Below are 18,369 nucleotides of genomic sequence, written 5' to 3'. Positions count from 1 at the left end.
GTGGTGGTGGTGGCTGGAATTCTTATCTTGTCCCTTAGTGCTAGCGAGGAGACCAGGAGAGAGTGGTCATTACTGAGCTGGTGGCTACTGAGTCCTCCATCTAATTCCCCTATGTTCCTTTTGCTTTGCCTCAGGGCAGACAGAGGGAGATAGAGTCTTGGGTCCTTCCTCAAGGTGTCCCACAGGGAGCTCATCTGCACCTTCACATTTGTGGACCAGCTAGTGAGGGATCCTGTGCAGTGGGCTATGTTATCAGTCCCCCTTCAAGAGTGAGCAAACTGAGACCCGAGACATGAAACAGCAAGGGAGATTACCATTGGGATTCATTCACTTGGCAGCTGCTCTGGGTCACTTGTGGCAACACAGTTCTCAGTGATACACAGGATGAGAAAGGGGTAAAAAAATCAAATTTTCCTAGCAATATTATATGTGACATCCTGAAGCTTGTCCAGAGGTTCTTGCCTCCTTCCAGCTATGGGGTATTTTAAATGTAAGAGACTTTGTCCTTCTGTACTGCCCCTCCCCCCAGTAGGTGGTGTGTGTGTGTGTGTGTGTGTGTGTGTGTGTACACATGCGTATGAGCACGTGTGCACATGTACATGCATGTACAGATTCACTTGGAGGCCCGAAGTCAGCCCCGGTTGTTGTTCTTTGGGCAATATGCATGCTGATGTTTGAGTGTTCCTCACTGTCTTAGAACTTGCCTGGTAGGCTAGGCTCGCTGGCCTTTAGAAGCTCGTGTGATGAGAAAGGCTTATCATCACACCTGGGAATTTTGGTTTCTGTTTTGTCTTTTACTTGGTTTCTAGGGACTAAATTCAGGTCATTGGCCTTGCAGAGCAAATACTTTACCCACTGAGCTGATTTTATAAGCTTCCTCCTCCCACTTGGATGTATATTACCATATTCATCTGCTTCTTTCCAGGGCCCTTCCCTCAGGTACTGAGCTAAGCCTCCCTGACCTTTTCAGTGGCTCTTGCCTCTTCTGACCTTGCTGTGTCATGCAGTCTTTCCTGTCCCTCTACACAGCTGATTCACAGTCTCGTAGATTCATGTTCAGCAAAACAGGTGCTACCTAATGCTTTAGGAACTGATGGGAGGTAAAGGACACTCAGCAAGAGGGAGGTTAAGACCCAGAGATCATTAACTGAAATACTGGAGGCTGCATGTGCCTGGTTCTGCAACAGCCTCTTCCTGGTCAGTTGCTTCTAGCTCACCAATTAAAGATTCTCTCCTCTCAATCCCTGAAGATCTGCTTGGGTGTAAAAGATGTAGAAGGGGAATTAAAGCCACCAAGACCACTACCTACCAGATAGTCGAGGGATGAATGTTAAGCTAATGCCTTGGTCCTTTATTTTCAGACAGGAGCTAGGGAGACAGTAGTTCTGTGCACCGTGTCTCTAGGAACAGTGTGGAGACCCGTCTGAAAAAAAGGCAGCAGAGCTTACAAACTTTTTTAGTAAGTGGCTAGAAATTACTTGTTCAAGGCCTTGGGAGCGACAAGCTTTCTTTTAGAGCTGCTTGATTCTGAAGCTATGGGCAAACACCCAGACTGTCATTTGTACAGACTGACCTTAGAGCAGATTTAGTTTACTAGCTTGGTCTTAACTCCTGGGTGGCTGGTGAAAAGGCAGTGGCCAGGGTCATGGTGGAGGTGAAGCAGATCCTCGATGGTCTACAACAAACCATTGGGAAGATGTTAGAAGAATTGATAGAACATGCTGGGAAAGGCTTAGTCTATAAAGTACTTATGATCTAAGAGTGAAGACCCAAGCTTTATCCCCACATGAAAAACCTAGGCACAGTACTAAGTGTTTATAAACCCAGATCTAGGGTGGCAGAGACAGCTTGGATGCCTGAGTCAACCCACTCTTCTTGATGAGCTCTGGGCTAGTGAAACCACAAAACAAAACAAAACAAAACAAAACAAAACAAAACAAAACAAAACAAAACAAAAGCAAAAGCAAAAGCAAAAGCAAAAGCAAAAGCAAAAGCAAAAGCGTAGACAGTGCTTGAACAATGACAACTGAGTTTGTCTTCTGGCTTCCACATATGTGTGCACGTGCACACACAGGTAAGCATAGACAGGGGAGGCCAGCAGCATGATGAGGTGCATGGTCTCGGTATGAGCCACTCAGAATCTTCCCCTAGGAAGTGACTGAATTTATCTAGCAACTTGGTATGGCCCCATGGTGTGTATGTCTGTGGAGAACTGGGGGTCACACCGGAAGTAATGTAACTCTGAGGGTGAGCCAGATATGCCTCAGGGGTCCTGCCAGAACAAATGTTTCCTGCCTACACTGACTATTTGTGCATCCTGGGAGTGACTTCAGCAGCCCACAGCAGGCCTGTCCACCTGACTGCAGACAGGGGCCCAACAGGAATTCTCTTGAAAAGAATTTTCTTTCTATTTCCTGAAGAATAGAACCTTCTCTCAAATTAAGGGTGCAAGCAGCACCTCTCTCTCTCTCTCTCTCTCTCTCTCTCTCTCTCTCAATCTCTCTCTCTATCCCTCCCTTTTTCCCTTTCCTCCCTTTCCTTCTTCCTCTCTTCTTCCTCTCCCTCAGTCTCCCCTCTTCCTTATTTTTCACCCCCCCCCATATTCTCAGGAAATATGAACAGAAACCTCTCAGCAAATAAATGCTCAGGAAGGAAGCATATTTTGTCTGAGATGCTAACTGTACTATAACAACTGATTCCCTCAACCCAGTTTTGATGACAATTATATTATCTAATTAAGGAACCCTCACTTCTTCAAATAAGAGATCCCTGGATCATGCAGATGTGTGGGGAAGCAGACTTCCATCTTGGGGACTGAGTGGCAGCAAACCTGGGCAACTTAAAGGAAGGCGCCACTACTCCCACTTCTTCAGAAGTTTTCAGGTCTTCCCTCACCTTACCTTGGGTATTGATGAGTAGGTGGAGACCTTTCCCCGGGATACTGGGAAAGCCCTCTCCCTCATGATTCCTAATTTTGTGTACTATTGGGCAGTGCACAGGATCCCCAGGGAGACACTGGCTGATCTTAGCATCATACCTGGTGCCCCAGGTTACTGAGGAGGTTATCTTAATGCTTCCTAGCACCCCACATTCCCAGCCACTGCCTATACACCCCCTCTCTGCTAAGTCCCTCTTGGCTTGCTCTTCCATCGTGGTATCCTCCACACTCAATGCTCACAGTCTCTGTAACTTTATTCCTGTCCCCATGGTATTCCCCCACATCCAGTGCCCTCAGTCTCTGTAACCTCATTCCAGTCACCTTTTTCTCTCCCAGGGCTTGGGTCCTGCTTGACTTTGTCATTTCAGCTGCTTTCTTCAGCATTGCCACCTCACCTCCATCCCCACCACTGCCTCAGACAGATCCATGGAAAACAGAGACAGACAAACAAAGGTCTGAGACAAATCCAGCCCACCACCTGTTTGTGTTCATCCCACAAGCTAAGAATGGTTAGTACATTTATAAGTGGTTAGAGGCATAGACATAGAAGGATATTTTGTGACATGTGGTTAATTACATGAGACTCAGATTTCATTGTCTATAGATAAAAGTTGGCTAGAAAATAGCCACGCTCATTTGTTTACATACTGTCTGTGCCAGCTTCCACACTACTCCTGAAGTGTGTGGTTATTCAGACACTGTATGGCCCACAAAGTCTAAAATAGCTCCTATCTAGCTCTTTGCAGAAAAGACTTAGCAAAGTCTACAAAGCAAGGTCAAACCATTTCTGTAATTGAGACCCCACAGGGTGGCAGTTCAGAAGCCCCAGAATAGAATTTGGGTCCCTTCACATGGTTGTGAAGGACCTCTGAGATCTGCTGATGCACCGCCCTTGGCTCCCTCCTTTGCTGGACTGTTATTGAAGAGGAAGAAAAGGGAGGAGGGCAAGGAGAAAAGAGAAGGAAAGGAGGGGAGGGGAGGAAGGAGAGAAAGGAGAGAAGAGACATAGAGAAAAGAAATAGAAAAAGGAGGGGCATGAAAAGAGGAGGAGGAGGAGAGAAGGAAGAAGAGAAAGAGAAAGGGAACAGCAAATGGAATAAATAGGAAACAAGAAGAGAAGGGAGAAGAAAAGGGATATAGGGGAAAGGAGGAAGAAAGAAGAAAAAGGGAAAGAACGGGAAAAAACAAAATAGAATAGAAGAAAGATGAGGAAAGAGAAAGAGGTGGAGAAGGAGAGGGAGGAGGGGAGCAGGGAGAGGAAGAGAGGAGGAGGAAGAAGAGGAGGAGGAGGAGAAAGATGTGCAGGAAGAGGAGAAGGAAGAGGAGAAGAAGAGGAGGAGGAGGAAAAGGAAGGGAAGAGGAAGGGAAAAAAAACAAAAGGAGGCATAAAAGAGACAATATAGAAACAAGCCAGGCCTTTCTGGTGAACTGAACCATGTACAACCCACTTAAAACTTCATTAGAACGAAACAAAACAGTGCAAACCCAAACCACTTTCAACCGTAGAACATTAGAGAGAATCCCTGGCTGTTTGCTCTATGTTTGTGACTTGGCATCATTTTCCTGCAATGGTTTTACATCCCATTTCAGTTTACTGGCTCCTGCCCTTGCCCTAGGCCACCATGTATGGTGTGCTGTGTCAGGTGCTGTCCTGTGAGCACATGACTGTGTTTATTATAGTATCAGTGACATAGTCTGATTTTTCCTAAGGGACTCTAGCACTTAAATGTACAGCACTGTCTTATTCAACTTTGGATTTCAGGGTATATATTTAAAGGGAGAGAGAGAAAGAGAGAGAGAGAGAGAGAGAGAGAGAGAGAGAGAGAGAGAGAGAGAGATATGTTTCTTTCCAAGCTACAGAAGGCCAACAGATACCTGCCCACTGGAAGGCTCAAGGTCTGGAGGAGATGTCTCTGCTGGGTAGGAGCACTTGCTATGGAAGCAAGAGGACTTAAGTTCAAATCCCTAAGCTTCAGGCTCAGTGAGAGACCCTTTCTTAAAGATTAAGGTGAAGTATGGTGAAGGAAGACACCAAATGTTCTCTTTTGTTCTACACATATGAGTGTATAGGTGTGAACCTCTGCACAAACATGCATTTATAAATTATAGCACACACACACTCACACACCACGACTGAGTGCATGTAATAATGAGAACACGAGCTAAGCCAGCCACCCCACAGCATCAGGAAATGCTCATGGAGGCATGAGGGATGCACCCTTTTCTTATCCTCTTTGTATCTTAAAATAATTGTGCGTTATTTCTTGAGTGTCCCATCCAAGTTTCTTTAGAACCAGCTCATCTTGTTCTCCTTTGGCTGGAAGGAAAGGCAGGTGAGAAGGATTATCTCCAGTTTGTAGATGGGTCAGAGATGAGAAATCAGTGTCAGCAGGAAATGGCCTGTCGAGGTCAGGAGTCAGACACGGGAAAGCCTTTCTGCTCCCATGGAACCACACAACACCTTCAGATCTCTTTCATCACAGTGTTGTGCACCTACCAGGTGTCAGGCTTCCAGCTTGACCTTTAAGGTCCCAATACGAACAAGTTCCAACCTGACTCCAGGAGCTTGGATTTAACTGATGAGAATAGTGAACTAGGCTCTCAGTGCTCATGGTGGTGTGGCAGCAGACTCAAAGAAGAAAGAAGAAAGAGACCTAGCCAGCTACAGAGTAACAGCCCGCGATTTTCACAAATGTTTCTTCCCAAGTTACAGAAGGCCAACAGATACCTGCCCACTGAAAGGCTCAAGGCACCCAGGCTGGCCACCCCATGAACCCATGGACACCCTCCACTCCTCCAAGGAGAGCTGGAGCTGGGGAGGGATTGTACCAAAAACTGGAGGGAGGTCTGGGAGAAGAAAGAACACTGCTGTTCATTGTGCTTTGGACACAATTTTAGTGAGGAGGAAACACGTGCATTTATTACCACCCTCACTGTGAGTCTCCATCTGGGTCTTTTTTCCTGGCAGACTATTTGGCTGAGAGCTCCAGGCTCACAATGAGGGGAATAAGTCATAGGAGCAAGCTTAACATAGTCCTACCGTCCCATGCGCTGTAGTTTTCTCCAGACACTCTGCTGGCACATCTTCTCCATAAAATAAGTCCTACCACATATGTGTGTCACAGCAGGGGGAACAGGGGCTAGGAGAAATGAAGGAACCTTCATATGACTGCATGGCTGGGAAGTGGGACAGGGGGCATGGGCCTCCGTCGCCTTGGGGTGCCCAGACCTTAGGCATAATCACTGGGGAAATCTGCCTTAGAGAAAAGGTGCATAATACAAATAATTAAGAGTTAGGCATGGTGCTACATGCCTTTAATTCCAGCACTTGGGAGGCAGAGGTAGGTAGATCTAGGTGAGTTTGAGGCCATCCTGGTCTACAAAGTGAGCCCAAGACAGCCAGGGCTCTGTTACACAGAGAAACTCTGTCTTAAAAAAAAAAACAAAACAAATCAAACAAACAAAAATCATAAGATTTCTAAATATCTTTTTGCTATTCAAATATTCTCATATGTGTTTATGTGTGCATATTGTTGAGAATGGAAGACAATATTACTCAATGGTATATATTATTCATTTTTTTAAATTTTGCCACAAATGCCCAGCTTGTGGAGGGAGCATTTATCTTCCACAAATGACTAAGGTATCTTCCTCCTTTGACTTTTGCAAAGACAGTGACGAGTATCTTTTCTTGCATACACACCCATCCAAATACAAGTGTGAAAAAAAGAAATGATGAAAAGATAGCTCTGCATTGTCTAATGTGCTGTTGTTCAGTTTTATTTTAAAAGAATCCACTGAAAGTTATAGCTGTGAGAAACAGTTCCAGGTCAGGACTATCAACTTCTGAGGCTCCCTCAGGAATGACGCCTGTCATGGCTGCTCCGAGCTCCATGGTCCTTAGGCGGTAGGGTTGGCCACCCAGACTTGTCAGCCTTCAGCTTAGGACTATATATTTTGCTTTCTGTACTGTGGGTTGAGGTTGAGAACATTCTTATATTTATGGTTGTGAGCCTAGCCTTTAATGGCTGAGTCAACTTTCCAGTTCGAGGTTGAGAAAAATCTTAACCCAAAGAAATCCTTCCTTCAGCCCTGACTAAGCTGGCTATGTTCATGACACTAGAAATTAAATTTTCATTTGTATCTCAGGCAAAATACATAATTTTGTCAAAGCCTAAGGAAGAATGTAGTACTGACTTAAAACAAACACTTCCCTTCTAGGCAAGGCCCTGGGAGGCAAGGTATGTATGAATTTTTTAAAATGTCAAGGATGATTTTTATAAAATTATATAAATATTGGGCTGGTGGATGTCCCAGATTAAGTGGTTTCCACTCACGCACGAGAACCTGAATCAGATCCCCAGCCACTGTGTAGAAGAGTCAGATGTGATGGCACAAGTTTGTGCTCACCGTTTTGGGAAGGCAGAGGTCTAGAGTCCTCACCTGGATTCTCCTGCTACCCAAAGTCTTCTTGCTGAGCCCAATTCATGTAGCAAAAGGCCTGGACCATGGGTCTCTCACCTGGGGTCTTAATTTGGGTTTCTATTGCTGTGAAGCGATACCATGGCCACAGCAACTCTTCTAAAGGACAGCATCTCATTGAGCTGGCTTAGTCCAGTTTCAGAGGTTTAGTCCACTATTGTCATGGCAAGCAGTAGCATGGTGGCAGGCAGGCAGACATGGTGCTAAAAATTTTACATCTTGATATACAGGCACCAGAAGTAGACTGTTAGGTACACTGGGTGTAACTAGAGCATATGAAACCTCAAAGCCTACCCCACAGTGACACACTTTCTCCAATAAGGTCACACCTCCTAAGAGTGCCATTCCTTATGGGCCAAGCATTCAAACACATGAGTCTACGGGGGTCATTCCTATTCAAACCACCACATCCAGGGAAATAATAGCTGTTGTGAACTTTGTAGATACTATTGAGATTCTTCTTTTCTTTCCATGAGTCTTTTTGTTTTTGCTTTTTATGCCCAGGTTGAAATCTGGTACCCACAGACAGTCAATAAATGAATGGAGTGAAGGAATGGCAGTTCCTGATGGGATGTCCAGACAGTTCTAGATGGCTCCTTCCATCCTCATAAAGAGGTGTTGGGCATCTGATGGGCATGATAAGATTACAAAGTTTCTTAACATGACATCACTGTCTGAATATCTTTTCTTCTTTATTTATGTACACTTTCTTGGTGACCTCACCATCCTCCTGACTTTAAATACTACTTGTGTATGGGCATCTCCTCTCTCTCTCCTCTCTCTCTCTCTCTCTCTCTCTCTCTCTCTCTCTCTCCGTTTCTTTGGACTTCTGGACTGTGTTTCTATTGGTCCACCAGAGAACTCTGATTAGATGCTTGGGAGGCATCAAGTTCATGAATTATAACATATCTTGAGCCATCCCCTGATTCCCCATGGAATCTGTCTCTCCCATATTCCTGCATGGCTCTGTGGTAAGGGCAACTCCTCTCATTCCTTTCCTGAAATTCTAACCATTGTCCTCCAATACTAAGTTACCGCAGCATTTATTCTATCCACTTAGGATTCTTAACCTGTTAAGTGTGAGAAACTGTCATTAAAAGAAGAAAGAAAGAAAGAAAGAAAGAAAGAAAGAAAGAAAGAAAGAAAGAAAGAAGGAAGGAAGGAAGGAAGGAAGGAAGGAAGGAANAAGAAAGAAAGAAAGAAAGAAAGAAAGAAAGAAGGAAGGAAGGAAGGAAGGAAGGAAGGAAGGAAGGAAGGAAGGAAGGAAGGAAGGAAGGAAAGAAAGAAAGAAAGAAAGAAAGAAAGAAAGAAAGAAAGAAAGAAAGAAAGGTGAAAGAAAGAAGGAAAGGAAACCAAAACCAAAACCAAAACATCATGTAAAGGTAATTAAAGGCCTGCACAGATGCTAAAGGTTAAAACACAAATGTGTCATCTGTTTCACATACTAGCCTGAGAAATAATTAAATGAAACTGTTTCCTTCTTAGATGTTGGTGTTTGCTCAGAGTCAGGGAGTTTGTTAGTTTGTTTTGTTAATGTAGACATTCTGAGGAGAGAAAAGTATGAGTTGGATGTTGGCAGTGACCTTTGAAAACTACACTGACATCAGAGAGGATGACAGAGGAGACGGCACCAAGGAAACTCCACCTGCTCCTCTCCATGTAGGAAAGTGGTCAAGGCCAAACTCTACTTTTGTTGTCCATATTTCAGACTGGACTGAGCCAGATTTCAAGGCTGAGATGCTTCTGTGCACTCAGAAGACCTTTCTGTCCCTTGTCTTCAAGTGGAGGCAGAGCACACAAAACCACCACACCAGAGCTGCCACACCAATGCTTTTCCAAGAAGATGAATTGTCTGGACTCTCCCATTCCACTCCCTTGCCAAAGGAGGTACAGTCCTCAGGTCTCCTCAGAAGTAGCCTGGGGCTCTCAGTGGCCACACAGTGACTATTCACTGATGCAGAGAGTTTATTATATACCAGACAATGTTTTGAATGGTTTACAGCAATGGGCCAGGACTGTGGTACCATTAGGTGTCTGTTTTACAGCTTTGAGATATGATTCAGCGGCTTACCACAGCCACCTCTTGATTACAGCAAACGGTGGAGCCAAGATTGCAACCCAGGCAGTCTGGCTCCTGATTCCTGGTCTTACTCACTGCGTCCTCATGAGAAATCATGATGACTGCCCTAGCAAGGAAAACGGAGCCAGGCTGTTGCTTCACAGGGGAAAAGGAGAGAGCTTCAGGGGCATTGAGAATTTCAGGGGTATCTTGGTATCTTTTCTTCCAACATTGTCCTGTTTTCTCTCTCTCTCTCTCTCTCTCTCTCTCTCTCTCTCTCTCTCTCTCTCTCTCACACACACACACACACACACACACACACACACACACACACACACACACACACTACACACATGATAAACTATGTAAACAAGCTAGCATTCTCTCCTGCGTTTTCAGTTAGTAGAGATACTACTGGGAGCCATATCCCGGAGGAATACCACACTATTTCCTTGAGGGGGACTCATTACTGTGTCTTCAGAACAAGCAACAATGATGTGGAAATGACACAGTGAGGAGAGAGGTGCAACAGGTCAAGCCTCAGGTCAGAAGATGACTGAGTGAAAGGATAAAAATCCAAAGGTGAAGCAGAGAGGGGTTCAGGGCCTGACTGGAAACTGGAAGCAGGTAGGGACATCATAGTGAAGATCCAGGCTGAGCAGTGTTGGTTGGCTGCTCACGTGGCACCCGTGTTGGTAGACCAGCCTGATATGCCATGCTTAGGTATCTGGGAATGGTTAGCTTCAGTTGGCCATCAATGCCCTAAGTATGTAATGAAGCTCTACTAAGGTCTATGATAATTGTCGCTGGATGTTCTTTTACTATTGAAAAGTCCCGGATCTTAATGAACTTCATGCTAAAGATGTTAAGAAAGAAACACCATATCTGCCCATTATCTGTAATATCTGTGCATGTTCAACCCCAGCAGCTACAAGAGCCACAGCCCTTATTCACCGTGTCTCTGATGATAAGTGCTATATTATCGTTTACACCAAAGGACAGATGCTTGAAGCTGGGAGAACAATGGCAGGACGTGGAAGAGTCTGTGTCTCTAGAGATATTTCTGGGGGAAGACTACAGACTGGGTATTTTGAATTCTGGCTTTGGTGTTTTGTGTCTGTGTGTCCAAGGCAACTAATCACGCCCTGAGCCTCGCTTCTGTGTTCGTAAAACACAGTGGGCGATGAGACTCTGCCTCAGACAATGAGCTGGAGAGACGGAAGGACATCAAATATGGACGAAGACATCAGACCCCTACCTCAGGCCTTCACACAGACATGCACAGACATGAAGTCTCTCTCTCGCTCTCTCTCTCTCTCTCTCTCACACACACACACATACATCCTCCTCCTCCTCATCATCATCATTACCCTTAGGTTAGTAAATAACGTGTAATAAAATATCAGACTGGCTGGACAAGAGACTAAAATTGTGCTGCTCATGACAACAAAGGCTGGACCCAGGGCTATGCTTACATCACTTATTTGAATCCTCAGTTTTCTCCATCTATGAAATGGGAGTATTTATGTCCATTCCTTGGAGATATTTGAAGTTGTATGTAATAATTTTTGGCTATGTATCTATAGAGCCCTACTGCAAGTCACTGGATAATGACTGTTGTGCTTATGATTGGGTTATTCAAACCGTGAAAGAGCAGCTAACCTTAGCTGGCACAGGTACATCTTGGGAGAGAAGATAACCCTATAGATTCAACTGAGGGGAGTAAGAATGGAATCTAATGGAGTGTACTGTGGAATTCTCCAGGGAAGCCCTCTCTCTTCCAGCTAGATCAAGCTCCTAGTGCATAAACAGTTATATTGAAATCCAAGGGTACATCCACTCTCCTGATGTGGGTGAGGTGGGGTGGGGTGGAGTGGTTGGGCTATTGTTAGGCTCACCCACAGAGATGTCTGTTTCATTGCATCTGAGGCTAACCTTCAAATTAGCATTTGTAACAGTTTCCCAGGGATGCTGATGCTGGAATTCTCCCCATACTTTAATGACCACCCTTTTATACCCTCCTCTTGAAGCAATTTTTACTAGCAAAGCAATACATGTAGGGACTAGGGAGATGCCTTTGTCTTCAGTAGAGCATTTGCCAGGCAAAATTGAGGCTCTGAGTTAAATTCCCAGAACTGACATAAAAACCTAGGTAGGGTAGATTTATAATTCCATTAATTGGGAGGTGGGAGGCAGAGATAGGGAGGGAGATCGTGGGAGTTTTTTGATCAATTAGCCTGGCATTCTTAGTGAAGATCCAGGCCATAAGAGACCATGCCTCATACAAAATATACAAGGGACCCGGGAAATGACACTCAAAGTTGTCCTTTGACTTAGACACATGCATGCATTCACCCCTCCATACACACACACACATATCTACCAGCCAGCATGCACACAAGTACACACCCAAATTAAATCCCCACCTGCTATGGGTTTCTGGTTTTATTCATGGGTGGTCATTGGGATTTGCATATCAGTAACAGTACGCTTCACTTAAAAGCACTCTTATAATTATTTCTCCGGGGCATGGCGTCATGTCTTTGAGAAATGCAAATATATTTACCCTACCTCTCTCTGCCATCTGCATCTTCACCTGGTGCGCCCGGGCTGTGGGATATGCACTGCAAAGGTGTTCTCGACACGGAAGGAATACTCTCTAGCCAACATTAGATACAGCTTCAGCTTTTCAAAGCAAACCTCATCAAATTGAACAATTATCTACAACGACAAGAGGGATCTCTTGTTAGGATCTCAACCCATCCCCCTCAGACAGATGGGAGGTTCCTGCCTGTCCACATGCTCATCGGTGGTAACTCTGGGCCTGAGTGGCCCACACAAGGAGGCATTTCACTATGGCAGAGGGAACCTCAGCCCACAGATGTAGCGTTGGCCTCCACGGGGCAGACAGCCTGTTTGAACAAGGCTGGTTCCAAGGAAATGGCTACAATGCAAACACAGGGAGCAGGCCAGGAAGCAGGATGATTTAAACACCTAGAAGCCTGGCCCTGCCACTGCAGCTGTTGAGGGAACCTGTCACAGTCAGTTTGCCAAGGACCCAGGGCCAGATGTGTTTCCAAGCTGACATCTGGGCCTCAGGACTGCCAATGAGATTCTACCTGCGGAACAGCAGGGTGTTCACTAACTAGCACTAACTAGGGGCAAAGGAGATCGATCACCCTATGCAAGAATAATCCCTGCATCGGGAAATGGACTGGGAAAGGAAGAGGTATATCCACTTAGATAACCATCTCTTAGCCAGGCTTCACCAGTGGGGAACATTCTGATGTTATTCACTGGGGACCCAAACACAACCAAAACATTTCCTTCCCGAGTTTACTTTCAAACAGCTTTTCTTTAAAAAGTCACATTGAAGAACTTGAAACAAATGGCGTCATTCTGCCCGGATTTATTTTAGGAGCAATGGAGGGTTGATCTTCGATGAGCTCATGCCTTAAAAAACAGAGTCTGAATAACTGTGTGTGTGTGCGTGCACGCGTGTGTGTATGTGTTCGGAGCTATGGCAGATACTATTGTGCTCTCCTTAAGTCATATGAGAAAGGGGTGAGAAGTAGAGGAAAATGATTGGCAGAAAAGGGTGAGGTGTCTCTTGCGCTCCATTGTGGGTGTCAGAGTGTGCTCATATGTGCAGGTGGAGCCCATAGGTCAATGTGGAGATGTCTTCTTCAATGACTCTTCACCTTATTTTTTGTGACAGTATCTCTCTTGGGACCAGGAATTCAACAGTTAGGCTAGAGAGCCGGCCAGCAAGCCTCAGAGCTCCTTCCATTTCTACCTCCCCAGTGCTGTGACTCAGTTGTGTGCCACCATTCCTGGCTTTTTATATGAATCCTGGGAACCAAACCCAGATCTTCATGAGCGTGCTGCAAGCATTTTCCTAACTGAGCCATCTTCCCAGACCATGTTGAGTTTTTTGGTACCTGATGACAGATAGATACGTTAGGTTGATTTCTAAAAGGTCTGGGGGAGAGGCACAGAGAAGACAAGGACTTTGTCCTAAGGATATGTTCTTCCTGGGTCATGCATTTACACGTGTGCCTGGGCCTGGCCTTAGAAAACAGTGACAAGTGTTCTCTCTGTCAGTGATTGTTCAAAATGGATGCTTCACAGGCAGACCCAGAGTCTATTTGCAGGTACTCCCTGACACAGGACGGCTGCCCAGAGACGATCAAAGTTAGTGGGGAAAATCTTGATTCTGTCTGGGGAATCAAGCCATGCTGACTTGTTCTAAGGGAATCACAGACTTTCCTGAGCCCTCAACAGACACCCTCCCATGGGCGCCCATGATTTATGCTGCACCATAACTCCATTATACTGGCTCAGTAGAAGCAGCTGTCCCCTGAAGTTATTAAAGCTGCTCATTTCTTCTCAGCACCCCATGGTGCGGAGTTTCCATAGCGAGAGAGAAAATAGCTGTTTTCCTTTCCACGCCTCTAGCCTGGGGTTCAATTTCCACGGCCTGAATAATACACAGAGCTGCGAGAAACAGAGGCACCAGCATTTAAATCCTCCTTGACCAAAGGCTTGGAGTATGAATAATTTGCAATGTAGGGTTTCTAAAATATTTATTTATCTACATCGTTTTCCATTTTCATCCTGCAGCGAGGCAAGAGGTAGACTGGGGTTTCAAAATCCATCCCCGAGAAGCAGCCGTGACCTGGGTTGCTCCCACTTAGCAGAAACCCAGGGGTGAGCAGATGGTTTCCCAAGGGGAATCTGGGAAGATGTTGGCCTCCTGAGTTTCAGTGAATAAGACTACGGCTTGCTCTATACCATTTAGATTGATGTACCTATGGTGAGCGCATTGGTTAGTTTAGCTTCTCTGTAGTCCCACAGCGAGATAAAAAGAAAACAGCTTCAGGCCTATTTATGTTTTGAGATGTGGATATCAGAAATACCTAAGTGTTTAGTATTTGTTTTGAGACAGGATCTCATGTATAACAGGATGGTCTTGAGCCATCCTGTGAGCCACATAACCTTAGATTCATTCTCCTGCCGCTGCCTCCTGATTGCTAGAATTATAGGCGAGTACACCCAGACCTGGCTTATGCAGTGCTGGGGGTGGACACCATAGATTTGTACACGGTAGGTGTTTTAGTGTGCTTTCTGTTGCTGCGACAAACATCATGACCACACATAACTTAGGGAAGGAAAGGGTCTATTTCATCTCATAGGTGACCGTCCATCATTGTGAGAAACCAGTGCAAGGCAGGAACCTGGAGGCAGGAACCTGGAGGCAGGAATGGAAGGAGAAGCCACGGAGGAATACTGCTAACTGGCTTGCTCTCCAGGGCTTGCTTGACTCACTTTTCCCTGCAACCCAGGACCATCTGCCTAGGCGTAGCACTGCCCACCATGGGCTGGGCCCTAACATGTTAATTATTAACCAGAAAAATGACCCATAGACATACTCACAGGTCACTCTTATGGAGTTAACTCCTCAGTTCCTCTTCCCAGAAAAGTCTAGTTTGTTCCAAGTTGACAAACAGCAGCAGCAGCAGCAGCAGCAGCAGCAGCAGCAGCAGCAGCAGCAGCAGCAGCAAGGACAACTACCTAGCACAGTAGACAAGCACTCTATCTCCTGACTACCTCCCTGGCTTTATTGTATTCAATCACTGAAGCTGTTACTCTGTTGCACACTCAGTGTGCCTTCCTTTCAGATAATCTACAGGGTCTCTGTACTACACAGTCTATGGCTCTCTAGATTTTAATTTTACACTCTGAGTCAGTGCTCTAGTTATCTAAAAAAGCAGACAGGAGTAGGGCCCCTGGAGACCTCATACTTTCTTTTTTAATAAAGTTCTCTCAATTTGAGATTGCAATGCAAGCTGGGTTCTCTAATGGATCACACTAAGGGGGGCTACTGTTTTACTTGGATAAGGATATTGTAGGATCTGGGCTAAGAGTGGACACCTATAGAAGGGACAGGAAGAATCCTGCAGTGGATGTAGAGATGACAGCTAGGCTGTGAGTGTAGCAGAGCCTCAACAGACCCATGGAGCATTGTGGGATGCATATGGCTCTCCAAAGGGACTTGAGTCAACTTGAAATTTTGGTTTTTTTCTTTTAAATATTTCTTCACAATGTCCCGTGTGTGTGTGTGTGTGTGTGTGTGTGTGTATTTGTGTGCAGAGGCATATGGGTACTGCAGCATTTACATGGGGTAAGGGATCAACCTTGGGCATTGTATCTATCTTCTATCTTGAGTGAGACACTTGTTTGTGTGTCATTTGCTTGTTTGTTGCTTGATGTGGGAGGGCCCATCCCACTGTGGTCAGTGCTACCTCTGGACAGATGGTCGTGGGGGATTTAAGAAAGGTAGCTGGACATGAGTTGGAGAGCTGACCAGTAGGCAGTATTATGTTTCAGAATTGTTACCTAGGACTGCTTGTTGGAGACAACTTTGCGGTCTTAGGGGACCTGCATGGGAACAGAATTTCCATTTCAGTGCTCTTTACTCTTCTGTTCCCCTTCTTTCTGCTTTTTCTTTAAGGATGAAGAAAGTTGCTAACAGAAACTGTGGAGGGCCAAGATGAATGACCTGTGTAGCTTCCTCAGATAAGGTTTTCCTAGAATGTGTGCCTTGCAGTGTGAGCCCTGGGGCATCCCAGGATGCGCGCCATGAAGCACTTCTCAAGTCAGTTCTTGAGGTCACGACTGAAACCATTAACTAGTAGGGGGACTGGAAAATGAGTGCTATTTTTTCAACTCGTCAGAAGTGACAAGGATGGACTAGAGAGATGACTCAGTTTTCAGACGTGCTTACTCTTCTTGCAGAGGACCAAGGTCTGTTCTAAGAGCCACACTGTCTATCCAGCTTACAACTGCCTGTAAGCACAGCTCTAGGAGATCTGAGTCTCTTTCTTGGCTTCTAGGGGTGCTGCACTCATGTGCACATACACATACAAACATACACATACATGCACATTCACACAGACACAGACACACACAAACACATACAGACACGTGCACACACTGACACAGACATGCACATGCAGACATGGACACACATATACACATGCAGATAGGGAACAGAGACCCATGGATGGTTTCTGAAGGCTTTCCATAGACTTGGTAGCTCAGAATGGAGACTGGACACAGGAGAGATGAGTTTAAAGTGAGAAAAATCTGGTATAAAAAGGGAAGGAATGGTAAAAATCAAGAATAAATCAAGGCAGCAAACCAGAACCAAATACCTAAGGGTACCAAAATCCAGTGACAAGGAGGTCAGGCCAGGTCCTTAGCCAATGTCTTTAGTCAGATCCCCTTTCTATTACAGAGACCCATGAAGGTCCTCTGTCTGTCCAGATATCACATTACTTCATCCCTTCCTTCCCTATCCTTTCTGCCTCTTCCTCCTTCCCTCCCCTCCCCTCCCCTAGGGACTGGATTTCCTTTGGTGCTGGTGTCGGAGCTTAGTGCTAGGGGTGGGTGGGGAGGTTGCCTGTTTCCCGGAATTCAGGTTTAGCTAGTCTAAGTCTCGAGCCCAAAGTGTTTCATGGAAACTTATCTCATCTCTAAGAAGCCAATTCTGTTCTCTCTACTTTCAATATAGCTCATGTTATAGGCACAGCCAGATGAGTCACTAGTTCTGTGACCTTTGGATTTTCTGACTTCCTGTCAATCATAATTCAGGTTCAGCTGGCAATTAAGTCTTACAGGTGGCCTGGGTCCCACTAATGACTAAGATTTGTTGTCCAGGACAATGGCAGTGCATGTACATGTCTAATTTTCAGCTTGCCTTAAATGTCTGATTCTAACATACAGGGCTCTGCTTTAGAGCAATACCCCTGCACTTTGATTTTATTTGGACCAAATTTGAAGTTTTTTTTTTTTTTAAATTTGCAAGTATGTGTGTATGTGTGTGTGTGTGCACATGTACACACCTACACACACTCATGAATATCCTTCTGAGCAAGGATATGAATAGTGTTTATGTGGAAGTTGTTCTTCAAGTACCTTCTAGTTTTTGTGACAAGGTCTTTCATCAGTCTAGAATTTCACCACATGAGCTGAGCTAACTGACCTGTGAGCTTCCAAAGAACCTCCTGTCTCTGCCTCTCATCTCGTATTGCAGAGACTACAGCAGTAGGCTTTTTGCACAGGTACTACAGCTCTGAATTCGGCTCATCATACTTGTAAGGTAAGTGTTTTACCAACTGAGTCACCTCTCCTGCTCCAGAAGTTGAAATCTTTGAATGTATCCCTTTTCATTAAATCTGCTGATCAATTGGCATTCGTAGCTATTCTGTGATCACTCATGGCTGCTCAGATTCCACAGTATGTAATGCCTGGATTCTCACTGATGTATTTGTTGTACAAACTATAAACTGCCCCATACAGTTGATGACAGCCACAGTGAACAAAAATGATGTGCAAACTGAATGCTAACTTTAAATACAGTGATGTCAAAGCTGTAGGAGTCATCGTGGCCCTCAGAGCCACATGGCACTCACAACACTGGTATATTGTGGCCCTTGAACTCTAGTGTATGTGTCACCATCACTAAACGCTGCCTATTGCATCTCAGGGAACAAGCAGGCAACATAAGACAAAAGGCCCAAAGAAGGGAGAGGAAGAAACAAGAAAGCTGAGTTACCCTGGATATGGAGAACCAACACAGGAAGCTCAGCCTCACCTTGTCCTTTGTTCTGGGCACATCTGCCTCAGGCTCGACAGGGGAATTTTGTAATCACCAATCCCTTCACATCCATTGCATCCATTTCTCTCGATATTCTATGGCTGTGTGGTTGGAGAAAGTCTGTGAAGAGCTGTCTGTCTGTGTCTGTGTCTGTGTCTGTGTCTGTGTCTGTGTCTGTGTCTGTGTCTGTGTCTGTGTCTGTGTCTGTGTCTGTGTGTGTGTGTGTGT

The sequence above is a fragment of the Mus caroli genome, chromosome 1, assembly GCF_900094665.2.
Source record: "Mus caroli chromosome 1, CAROLI_EIJ_v1.1, whole genome shotgun sequence".
NCBI classification, from domain to species: domain Eukaryota; kingdom Metazoa; phylum Chordata; class Mammalia; order Rodentia; family Muridae; genus Mus; species Mus caroli.
This window is presented reverse-complemented; position numbering follows the sequence as displayed.